This window comes from Bombina bombina, chromosome 6 (assembly GCF_027579735.1).
Source record: "Bombina bombina isolate aBomBom1 chromosome 6, aBomBom1.pri, whole genome shotgun sequence".
Lineage (NCBI taxonomy): Eukaryota > Metazoa > Chordata > Amphibia > Anura > Bombinatoridae > Bombina > Bombina bombina.
In genome coordinates this window covers 293,303,654-293,317,062 of record NC_069504.1, presented here as the reverse complement: position 1 = coordinate 293,317,062, position 13,409 = coordinate 293,303,654, and positions in this window count along the sequence as shown.

Sequence of the window (13,409 nt, the reverse complement as noted above, 5' to 3'; positions counted from 1 at the left end):
GTGGCATGTAAAGTTATTGCAGGTGGATATGTATGAAAGCACAGCCCATCTGCTATTGCTTTGTAACACAGAAATCAGCATAGTAAGGGAGTTAGAATGTAGTTTCATTAACAATTAAAAGTACATCACAACCATTTCTATGCATGCAAAGTAGATATCAGCAATTAAGCACCGTATTGGAAAGAATCTGAATAAAAAGTAATAACATCTAAACTGTAGTTTTGTTAGCAATACATGAATCGTGCTGCAGTTCAGGGAAATACTCCTTGAAAAGATTATTGGGTACTGTTTATCTTGTCTCCTTTGCAGAAAATTAAGGACAGATATAAATGGGTTCCTGCACTAAATAATCTATCAATGTGTAATATGTAGTTTGGTCAGGCTTCTTACTCCTGCAAAATTCTATTTAGCAAAATAGTTCATGAAGGTGTATTACAAAGACTTCACTATAAGTAAACATTTTAGGCTAGATTACAAGTGGAGCGTCATCATTTGCGCACAAGCAATATCAGGTTTTCACTTCTGTTTGCTCACAAGTTCAATTCCGCTTGTATTACAAGTTGAAAGTAAAAGCAAGCGTGTGTGTGCAATCGTGATTTACGCTAGAATGATTACTGCAACCTTAGAATCTGGTTCTGTTTCGCAAAAAAGTAGCACAAAAAATTCATTAAAAAGTACAGTTACACTCATAATAACACTGTCTAATAAAAATTATTTTAAAATATATTACATAAAAAAGTAGTAAGGGCTTTCAGGCGTTATAAAACAATTTACTGGAAAAGGCTTTAACATAGAGATACATACATACACATGTCTAATATATATTTATATATATATATATATATATGTATGTGTGTGTGTGTGTGTGTTTATATGTGTGTACATATGTATTTATGTATTTATGTATTTATATTTGTATATGTATTTACAGACATATATACACATACATACATGATGTAGATGTATGTATAGGTGCAATCAAATAGATGAAATCATGAAAAATAATATTTATGCAATATTCATATTTAATAAAATGTTATACTATGTGTTTACTGTATATATTTTCCATTCCAATGTTCTGCACATAGCAGAATATGTTCTATGTTATTTTAAATAGAAATTCATATATATATATATATATATATATATATATATATATATATATACAGTTGGCCCTCGTTTTACAACGGTTCAATTTACACCGTTTCAGAATAACAACCTTTTTTTCCAGTCATGGGACTGCTATTGAAAAGCATTGAGAAGCAGTACATTTATTAAAATAGCCAGTAGGTGGAGCTGTCCGCTTGTGTTGCAGCAAAGCCAAGCAAGCTGAAATTAATCAGTCTAACCAGACCTGAGCTACTGAGCAGATTTCAAAGGAACAAGATCTTCCTGTCTATAAATCAGTCCAGATTGGAATGCATAGAAAGAACTGTTTGCAGAAAAATGCAAGTGAAGTCTGTGTTGTGTGATTATTTTATTAGGTTTATAATGCTGTTTAGCTAATTATTTTGTTCATTTAACTTTGTTAAATTATATATTCTGTGTTGTGTGATTATTTTATTAGGTTTATAATGCTGTTTAGCATTTAAAGTCTTCATTTCAAAGCTTTAAAAATAATTATTTATGACAATTTTGAGAGGGGCCTGGAACCTATCTCCCTCACTTCCCATTGATCTACATTATAAACTGGGTTTCAATTTACAACGGTTTCGATTTACAACCATTCCTTCTGGAACCTAACCCCGGCATAAACTGAGGGCTACCTGTATATATATATATATATATATATATATATATATATATATATATATATATACAGTAAAGTAGAACTGAATCCAACGGACGGCCTCCGTTGTTGAAAGTGATCCAAGAACAGCCGGCACACAGGAAATTTTTCAAACTCCGATTTATTCAACAAAAGAGAAACCAGACGTTTCGGCTCTATCGTGAGCCTTTCTCAATGGTATACAAACCGGTCTGTATACCATTGAGAAAGGCTCACGATAGAGCCAAAACGTCTGGTTTCTCTTTTGTTGAATAAATCGGAGTTTGAAAAATTTCCTGTGTGCCGGCTGTTCTTGGATCACTTTCAACAACGGAGGCCGTCCATTGGATTCAGTTCTACTTTACTGTATGTATTTACTCTGCCGAGCACCTGGTGGATGAATATCTGGCAAGTGCCGTTTCCCACGAACGATTTATATATATATATATATATATATATATATATTAGTATATATCTATGCGTATATATCTATGCGCCTATATATAATCATCTATCGATCTATCTATCTATCTATCCATATATATATATATATATATATATGTATAAAATAGGTAAATATATACATTTGTGCAAAAAGACATCAGATATCTATAGAAATATCTCTGAGAGTAAAAAGAACATATTTTGCTATGTGCTGAACATTGGGTTATGAAATATGCCATATTATCTTCTTATGTTGAGCTTTTAAATAACTGTGTTTTTTCCCCAACTTTTATGGCTCTGTGAAGTCTATGGGGGAATGCCATTTTTCGTTTACGACTTCTCAAAGTCTATTTGTTACTGCTACTTTATGAACGCAAGATCGCAAACTTGTTACTTTTAACTCGTAATACGAGTGTGAATCTCTGAGCACAAAAAAAAGACTTCTATCGGCTTTGACACTCAAACGCGAGCACAAACTACCGCTCCACTCATAATCTGGATCTAACTTTAGAGTTAACCATTATTTTTTATTGCATATTATTTACTAATTGAAAAGTAAAACAAAAATAGATTTCCTAATTTTAAATCCATGCTTAGAATACATTTTAAATCTCAAAGGCCATCTTTTTATACAAAGGATTGAATAGCAGTTAGCCCTCTATGGTGTTATTCTGTGCTCTGCTCCTGATTGGCTTATAATAGTTGCCATTTGACTGTTTGCCCAAAAATTCTACACTGATATGCCAATGACTCCAACAGTATTAGCATTACACTTATAAAATAGGTAGTAATGACGTTTAAGAATAAAAAGGTTTATATATATATATATATATATATATATATATATATATATATATATATCATGCATATACCAAAGGAGACTTACAATCAGCAAATATGTTTAATTAATTAATTAGTTACATTTGCCATAAAAATCTTATTAGTTTTGCAAATTACATTCATATGGGTACAACAGAATCTAAAATACGTTTCTGTAATTTAAATTCTAGTATATTGATTTAAAATGATTGTTGTTTGGAAACACATCTACAAGGTATTTCTAGGACTCTTTGGTCCCCACACCAACAATTCTAAAGCACACTAATGTTATGCATGCCATGCAAATCCCATGTCTACTTCATTCTCACATGTTTTAATTATTGTATTGCTTAGGTAAAATATTAAGAAATTAGAAAACAATTTATGTAGTAGGGATTTATGTTATCCATGTGTTCTGATTTAAAACTGTTTCTTGCTTTCAAAAGTCTGAACTTAATCAAAAGTGTGCTGACTGAAGCGATTTTCATGGAAGCCAGTCAAGAATGTTTTGCTGTACTTTGATGTGGAGCCGATTTCCTTCAAAGATTATTCCAAAAATTCTAACTCTTAAGTTCTTTATTTGGCTCAAGTTGAAGAAGAAAAAAAAAATAATAGGTGAAGAATCAATTGTCCATACATGTTGTGGCTAGAAAAGTGTTGACCTCATTTGAGTTCCACAGCCTTTGACTTTACCTGTCAATCAGACAATTACTTTCAAATGATAAAGGGTGTCGTAGATAGCTTGAAAGACATAAAAGTGGAGGCTAGAACTTGGAGATAGTGAAATTGTCTCTTATACTCTGTAACTGTTTTGTACAGTGTATTGATCCAACAAATACTGATATGGCAGTCAAAATGTTAATGTTTCAGACTAAGTGCACAGTTTGTTTGATTTTCTTTTAAATCTTCTTGTTTTTTCTGTTAATATGCATTTTCAGATATTGTCTATATCCACATGCAATTACATGCTGTGCTAGAGGCTTTTGTGCTAGCAATATAAATTTAGTTTCTCACATGCTGTTGCATGTGCTTTGTGACATTGCAATGAGAGATATTCATTAAAACATGTATTTCACAAATACCAAATGATTCTATAGTAAATAATAGATACAGTTTTAGACCATAGCCATCCAAACTTTTAGCCGGAGGGGACACAATAATTTTTATTTATTTTTACAGCCCTTGAGCAAGTTTAATAAATCAAACCATGTTTATATGTAAATGCATACTGTACATAAATATACAGTCATGCCTACTAGTGAATTCATTTTGTGTTTAGCTGTTAATGTTATTTAGTTGATTAAATAAGACAATTAAAATACTTTTAATCAATGGTCTTCAACCCAACTAAGTTTCATCATACATAAAAAATTAAGATATCTATATGTATATGAGAATAACTAGAGGTCTTTAGTCTTTGCACCTTTTTAAACATTAACTTCATATTAAGAGGACAAGGATTGCAGGGATGTCCCTGAAAAAAACGATGTCTGAATGGCAGCATATGTTGCTCAAAAATGTATATATATATTTCTGCATTAATGGTGCCCTCAGAGATGTGCACGTTACCAATGCCATGTGCACTGACAAATCCCCATACCATGACAAACACTGGCTTTTGGACCTGACGCTGATAACAGCTTGAATGGTCCTTTTCCACTTTGGCCTGGAGAACATGACGGCTATTTTTTACAAAAACTATTTGAAATGTTGACTCGTCTTACCACAAAACATGATTCCACTGTGCTTCTGTCCATCTCAGATGAGACCGAGCCCAGAGAAGTTGGTGGCGCTTCTGGACAGTGTTGATGTATGGCTTCTGCTTTGCATTGTAAAGCCTTAACTTGCATCTAGGTTTACTAAAGTATTCCCAATCCCATGTCACGATATCCATTACAGACTCATGAAGTTTTTTGAGACAGTAACGTCTGAGGGATCAGAAATCATGGGCATTTAGAGGTGGTTTTCGGCCTTGACCTTTACGCACCAAGATTTGACCGGATTCCTTGAATTTTTTAATTTTATTGTGAACTGTAGAAGGTGAAATGCCCCAAATCCTACCAAGTTGTCTTTGGGCAATGTTGTTCTCAAAATGTTGGATTATTCGCTGGTGCATCTGTTGGCAGATTGGCGAGCCTCGACCCATACTTGCTCTTAAAGGAATAGGCCATTTTTGGAGGCTCCTTATATACTATGATTACACGATTGCCTCAACTGTTTCACATCACCTTCTTATTTCAACTTGTCACATCACTATTAGTCAGTCCTATATTGCCGCTGTCCCAACTTTTTTGGAATGTGTTGCAGTCATCAGATTTGAAATGACTGTATATTTTCAAAAATACATTAAATTTACAAATTAAAACAAATAATGTGTTAATAATGTGTTTTCAATATAGTACAGGGCAAATTGAATTTTCAAATTATTCTTTTTGTTAGTTTTTTTGCATTTTCCATACTGTCCCAACTTTTTCGGAATTGGGGTTATAGTGTCCAGTCTTCCATGGGTTAATAGTATAATTTAAAAGTAAATTGATTTCAGCAGTTTCAAACATTTTACATTCAATTATTGATTTTGTTTGTGTTTTTTTCTTTTGCTTAATCATGATATTCAGTGATATAACCATTAGTAATAACAGTATAGTATCTATTTGATCTAAGAATATATTTGATTGCCAATAAGTAATTTTTTTTCCTTTCAACCATAATTAGAAATCACTTCAATGTGACTATTTTAAAAAAAAAAAAAAAAAATTATTTTGAAACAATAATACTAACAAGAATCTGTGAAAGGTTGAACTTTATGAACTTGAGTCTTTTTGTTCAACCAATATTATTATGTAACTATGTAACAAGTATGTCCAAATCATATTTAACTATGGTTTGCAAATATCATACTCACATAACTATAATGTAGTTTAGGATATTACAAACATTTACCCAGATTACAAATTTTGCGGTTTGGTGCGGTAAGGCTATACCGCTGAAAAATTGGCCATTGCGCATGGAAAAGCAGGTTTCCCGTATTACAAGTCGCTGCGCTATATCTCAAGCATTTTGACCTGTAACTGCCATGACCCATTCCGCGATCTGAGACCAGTAGCTATGGATTTTGCGAAACAAAAGTGTTTCACAAAACTCATAACTAAAATGTTACAAAGTACACTAACACCCATAAACTACCTATTAACCCCTAAACTGCCCCCCTGCATCACAAATATTATATTAAACTTATTAACCCCTTATCCGCAGACCCCTCACATTGCCAACACTATATAAAGCTATTAACCCCTAAACCGCCGGCCCTCCACATCGCTACTACTATAATAAACCTATTAACCCCTAAACCGCCGGCACCCACATTGCTACTACTATAATAAACCTATTAACCCCTAAACCTCCGGCCCCCACATCGCTAATACTAAACTAAACATATTAACCCCTAAACTGCTGGCCCCCAACATCGTAAATCACTAAATTAAACTATTAACCCCTAAACCTAACACCCCCCTAACTTTAGATTAAATTTACTATATAACTATCTTAAAATAAATAAAATCCTGTAAAATAAAAAAAAAATAAGATTAAAGGGACAGTCTAGTCCAAAAAAAACTTTCATGTTTCAGATAGGGCATGTAATTTTAAACAATTTTCCAATTATCACCAATGTTTCTTTGTTCTCTTGTTTTCTTAGTTGAAAGCTTAACCCAGGAGGTTCATATGCTAATTTCTTAGACCTTGAAGGCCGCCTCTTAAGAATGCATTTTAAGAGGTTTTTCACCACTAGAGGGTGTTAGTTCATGTTTTTCATATAGATAACACTGTGCTCGTGCACGTGAAGTTACCTGGGAGCCATCACTGATTGGCTAAACTGCAAGTCTGTCAAAAGAACTGAAATAAAGGGGCAGTCTGCAGAGGCTTAGATACAAGATAATCACAGAGGTAAAAAATATATAAATATAACTGTGTTGGTTATGCAAAACTAGGGAATGGGTAAAAAAGGGATTATCTATCTTTTAAAACAATAGCATTTCTGTTAAACCTAACATAACTATTTTAATAAAATAAAATAAACTACAAATAAAAAATTCTAAATTACAAGATTAAAAAACCTAACACTATGAAAAAATAAAAAAACCTAAATTACAAATTTAAATAAAACTGACACTACGAAAAAATAAAAAAAATCTAACATTACCAAAAGAAATACTAAACTTACGAAAAATACAAAACACTAAGATTACAAAAAATAATAAACAAAATCATCCAAAATAATAAAAATCTAATCTAATAGCCCTATAAAAACAAAAAGTCCCCTCAGAATAAAAACACCCCCTAACCTAACAATAAACTACCAATAGCCATTAAAAGGGCCTTTTGTAGGACATTGCCCTAAGTTAAACAGCTCTTTTACATTAAAAAATTACAAAGTCCCCTTTAACAGTTAACCCCCCACCCAACCAACCCCCCAAAATAAAAAACCTAAGTAAAAAAAAACAAACCTAAGTTACCCATTGCCCATTTGTATGGGCATTGCTCTTAAAAGTGCATTCAGATCTTTTACTGCCCATTCAAATAAAAAAAAGCCCTAATTTAAAAAAAAAAAAAAACACAAATAAAAAAAAAAAAAAAAAAACGAACACTAACCCCAGGAAATCTACTCACAGTTCCTGAAGTCCGGACATCCATCTTCATCCACGCGGCGAGAAGTCTTCATCGAGGCAGCGACATCTTCTTCCATCGCGGGGGCATCTTCTAACTTTATTCCGGTGACACGGAGCTGTGAAGGCGAGGAGCTGAGCGGCCCAGGACCGGCGGCGACATCCAGCGTGCAACGTCCTCTTCATGCGATCGACCGCCTCACATTGAAGCTTGAATGCAAGGTACCCCTTTTATATTCAGGTACCGTTCGTATTCCTATTGGCTGAAAAATTTAAAATCACCCAATAGGATGAGAGTTGCTTAAATTCTATTGGCTGATTAAAAGTAGCCATTCTTTATCAATTGATCATTCTATCTATCATCTGTCTATCATCTATCTATCAGACATATTTGTACAAAATCCCTTTCTTGCTGTGCAAAATATTTTCCATGGGTCAGTTAAAAAAATCTAAAAACTAAGCTTGTGCCCCCCTGACCTGCACTCAAATCCCCCTCATCTTGTGCCACCCCTGATCTGCACACAACCCCTCTCAGCCTGTGCCACCCCTGATCTGCACTCAAATCTCCCTTAGCCTGTGCTTCCCAGTTCTTTCCTCAGTCGGTGCCACTCACAATAGTGATGGAAAAGTTGTTTCAAGGGGACTAACACCTGGACTGTGGCATGCCGGAGGGGGATCCATGGCAAAACTCCCATGGAAAATTACATAGTTGATGCAGAGTCTTATTTTAATCCATAAAGGGCATAAATCACCTAAATTCCTAAATTGTTTGCAATAACATGCTTTAAAACATCAGGTATGATGTTGTATTGATCAGGTAGTGTAAGGGTTACGCCCGCTTCACAGTGTGCAGTGTAGGTGATATACCTGCCCTGTGACCATGCTTTGCAGACCAGGTATCAGTGGTCAGATGGACCCTTGCCCCAACACTGTGTGCCAGACATGCCATTATAGAAACATAGAAACATAGATATTGACGGCAGATAAGAGCCATAGGCCCAGCAAGTCTGCCCGACCTTACCTAACAGTATAAACTTATCTAGTTCGTAGGATAGCCCTATGCTTGTCCCATGCATTTTTAAAGTCCCCCACAGTGTTTGTTGCTACTACCTCTTGAGGAAGTTTATTCCATAAATCAATCACTCTTTCGGTAAAGAAGTGCTTCCTCAAATTACTCCTGAATCTACTACCCTTTATCTTGAGCTCATGACCCCTTGTTCTTGAATTTTCCATTTTATGTAAAATACCCACAGCCTCAGTTTTTCTAAACCCTTTAATGTACTTGAAAGTTGCTATCATATCACCTCTTTCCCTTCTCTCCTCTAAGCTATACATATTTAGGTCATTGAGCCTATCCTGGTAAGTTTTATTTTTTAGACCATGTACCATTTTGGTAGCCCTCCTTTGCACAGATTCAAGTTTGTTAATATCCTTCTGAAGATATGGTCTCCAGAACTGCACACAATACTCAAGATGAGGCCTAACTAATGATCTATAAAGTGGCATAAGAACCTTACTATTTCTGCTGCAAATACCTCTACCAATACATCCAAGCATTCTGCTAGCCTTACTCGCTGCATTACTACATTGTTTACTAAGTTTTAAATCATCTGAAATAATAATTCCCAAGTCCTGTTCCTCATCTGTAACAGTCAGTAAAGTGTCATTGAGTCTGTAATTAACATTTGGATTTTTCTTCCCTAAATGCATTATTTTACACTTTGCTGTGTTAAACTTTAGATCCCAGTCGTTTGTCCAATCCTCCAATTGTTGTATATCACTTCTCATTTTGTCTACCCCCCCTGGAACATCCACTCTGTTGCAAATTTTTGTATCATCTGCAAAGAGACATACTTTCCCTTGTAGCCCTTTGCTGATATCGCAGATAATATCATATATTATAGCAGACTTATATGGCTTTGGCGTTGCTTTTTGGTAATTAGAAGGCTGCTAAATGCCACTGCGCACCACACATGTTTTATGCCCAGCAGTGAAGGGGTTAATTAGGGAGCATGTAGGCAGCTTGTAGATTTAATTTTAGCTTAAGTGTAGTGTAGTAGACAACCCAAAGTATTGATCTAGGCCCATTTTGGTATATTTCATGCCACCATTTTACTGCCAAATGCGATCAAATTTAAAAAAAACTTACATTTTTTGGCAATTTTAGGTTTCTCACTGAAATTATTTACAAACAGCTTGTGCAATTATGGCACAAATGGTTGTAAATGCTTCTCTGGGATCCCCTTTGTTCAGAAATAGCAGACATATATGACTTTGGCGTTGCTTTCTGGTAATTAGAAGGCCGCTAAATGCTGCTGCGCATCACACGTGTATTATGGCTAGCAGTGAAGGGGTTAATTAGGTAGTTTGTAGGGAGCTTGCAGGGTTAATTTTAGCTTTAGAGTAGAGATCAGCCTCCCACCTGACACATCAGACCCCCTGATCCCTCCCAAACAGCTCCCTTCCCTCCCCAATCCCACAATTGTCCCCGCCATCTTAAGTACTGGCAGAAAGCCTGCCAGTACTAAAATAAAAGGTTTTTTTAAAAAAAATATTTTTTTTAGCATATTTACATATGCTGTGGTGTAGCATCCCCCCTTAGCCCCCAACCTCCTTGATCCCCTCCAAAACAGTTCTCTAACCCTCCCCATCTGCCTTATTGGCGGCCATCTTGGGTACTGGCAGCCGTCTGCTATTATTTCACAGTCAAAAAAGTGTTGTTTCTTTTTAATGTACACTACTGTTACACCAGATATGAGTGGTGGCACTGGGCAAATGGGCACAGCATACGCTGTAAGCCTGACACACACGCTGGCAGGCAGGCAACTGCAATTAGATTACACAGGGAAAAAAAAAGCAGACTGATGTTCTAGCCCTAAAAAGGGCTTTTTGGGGTGCTGTCCTTACAGCAGAGATCAGATGAGACCTTCAGGACTGTAGTGGACACTGAATACACTAGCCTAGCTATTGATTTCCTTATTAAATCAGCAGCAGCTACACTGTCCCTTCTCTCACTAAGAATGCAGCTTCCAAATTAATCTAAAATGGATGCTTTCCAGGAGGTGGGAGGGTCTGGGAGGGAGGGTCTGTTGCTGATTGGCTGTAATGTGTCTTCTGACTGTGAGGTAGAGGGTCAAAGTTTACTCAATGATAAAGAATAGGGGGCGGATCGAACATCGCAAATGTTCGCCCTCCGCTGCGAACGCGAACATGCTATGTTCACCGCAAACTATTCGCCGGCGAACTATTCGCGACATCACTATTAGGGGTTAATTTGTTTGTTTTTTAGGTAAAAGAGCTGATTTCTTCAGGGCAATGATTAGATTAGGGGGTGTTTTTATTTTTGGGTGGCTTTTTAGTTTTTATAGGGGGTATTAGATTAGCTTTAAAAAATATTTTGGATAATTTCGTTTATTTCTTTCTGAAATCTTAGATTGTTTTCTTTTTTGTAATATTAAATTTTTTATTTTAATTTAATCTTAGTTTTTTAATGTAATGTTAGTATTTTTTATTTTAATGTTAGTATTTTTTTATTTTGTTAATTTTTAATCAATTTTTAGTGGCATTCTTTTTTATTTTATATAAGTGTAGTTAATTGGGGTTAGTTTAGTGGGTGTTAGGTTAGGGGCCTTAGTGATTAGATTAATACTTTGCTTTGTGGGGGGATGGCGTTTTAGGGGTTAATAGGTTAATTAGGTAGATTGCATTGTGGAGATTTGGCGGATTAGGGGTTAAGAGTTTTAATAGGTAGTTTACGTTGTGGGGGGGTGGCAGTTTAGGGGTTAATAGTGTTGATAGGTACTTTGCGCTGTGGGGGGATGGTGGATTAGGGGTTAACAGATTTATTATGTAGTTTGCGATGTGGGAGGAAGGTGGATTAGGGTTTAATACGTTTATTAGGTACTTTGCGATGTGGGGTTTAGCGGATTAGGGATTAATAGTTTAAATAGGTAGATTGCATTTTGGGGGGATGGCAAATTAGAGCTTAATACATATTATTATTAGTTGCGATGTGGGGGTGGCATTTTAGAGGTTAATACATTTTATTACTAGTTGCGTTGAGGGAGGCAGTTTAGAGGTTAATATATTTTATTATTATTTGTGATGTGGGGGCATGGCGCTTTAGAGATTGATACATTTTATTATTAGTTACGATGTGGGGAGATGGCGGATATAGGGGTTTTGACTTGTTCGGTTCATTTTTGGGAGGTGGGTTAGACTTTTACGGGCGATTAAACATTTTTGTTTTTTTACTTAGGCGCTGGCAGATCATATACTTCCGTAAGTCACTGGCAACTCCAGAAATGTCTATTTCCGCACATTTCTGTACCTTGCGGGTTTATCCGACTTCCAGCAGTATCTGATCTGCCGGCACCGTATATGTGATTCATCCGATGTGGGAGGGGAACTTACTGGCGGCATGGGTTTCAGCAGTTGAGCTATATGTAATCTCGCCCAGAGTACACAAATCCTATAAATCTCCTTTTTGTGTTTCAGAGAATATAGCAACAAACAGCTAGTATATTTATATATATAGTTTCTTACTGCCACAACCACCACTAACACCAGTAGTACCACTACTAACAGCACGTCACTTTGCTACGAATACAAAGTCTGTGTCAGCTTCTTGCCCCTGCTTCACAGACAGGGTTGGACTGGGAATAAAAATCAGAATTAGAATTTATTTTTAGAATTAAATTATATTAGTTTGTTTTTAAACAAATGTCAGAACCCTACAACCAAATTTTATCCTTGATCCCCTTTAAAAGTTTGAAAATGATTATTCATAATTTGATCTGGAGAATACACGCAAAACAGTGTGTCATTCTGTCTCACAGTGTGACTTGATTAAACATTTGAAACCATTTAAAGAAGGTCTGCTAAAATTGTACATGGCCCACCAATTAAAACTTATACAAGGGGATATTTTATACTTTAATACATGTAGCTCAGAACCACCCCCTTAAATTGTAGCTGGCCAACCCCAGCTACTGCAGTTCTGGTAGCCCAATCCAGCCTCATTCACAGAGTTAAATATAATTTTAAAACCATTGGCTGCTTCTCTTGCGTAGAGGAGCGGCAGCAGTAGAATTATCTTCAGCATCTGTTGTAACAGGCAATCCCATGTCCAGCAGAAAGAGATATGTAGGGCCCACTACAACTTGTAGTATTTGTAGCAGCAAAATTCGCAGCAGTAAGGGTTGTTGAGGCTGCTCCTTGGTCAGGGTCTCTGTGAAACTTGATGGCAAAGAAATCTAAACCACAAAGGAAACATGGGCTCCAAAATGGCCTAGCAAAGTCTGTATCAAAATGATATGAAATAGTGTAGAGAATACCCATGAAAGCAAAATGGACAGTGAGGAAATTGAAGGTCTAGGTAGGTCTGATAGTAGATGGAAATTTATATTGTATGTAGGTGTTGTATGTCTGGTAGTAGTAGCAAATGTATATTGTTTGGCTCAAAGTATAGTAGGTGGATCGGGAAGGTGTCTGGGGTTACCTTGCTTTTTAGTTTCCTGCTCACCTTCCTTAGGATTTATTGTATATAATTTGAAAGCCACCCACTCTAATGCTACTGCTGCACCTGCAAGACTTTGCTGCTGCTGTGGCATATTTAAAGCCTTTCTATTATACAAGATTGATAGATGGTAGCTGCCATTGTGAAATAAATCACTTTTATTGATAACACCAAAGAATAATAAAGGGTGCGCCCAATA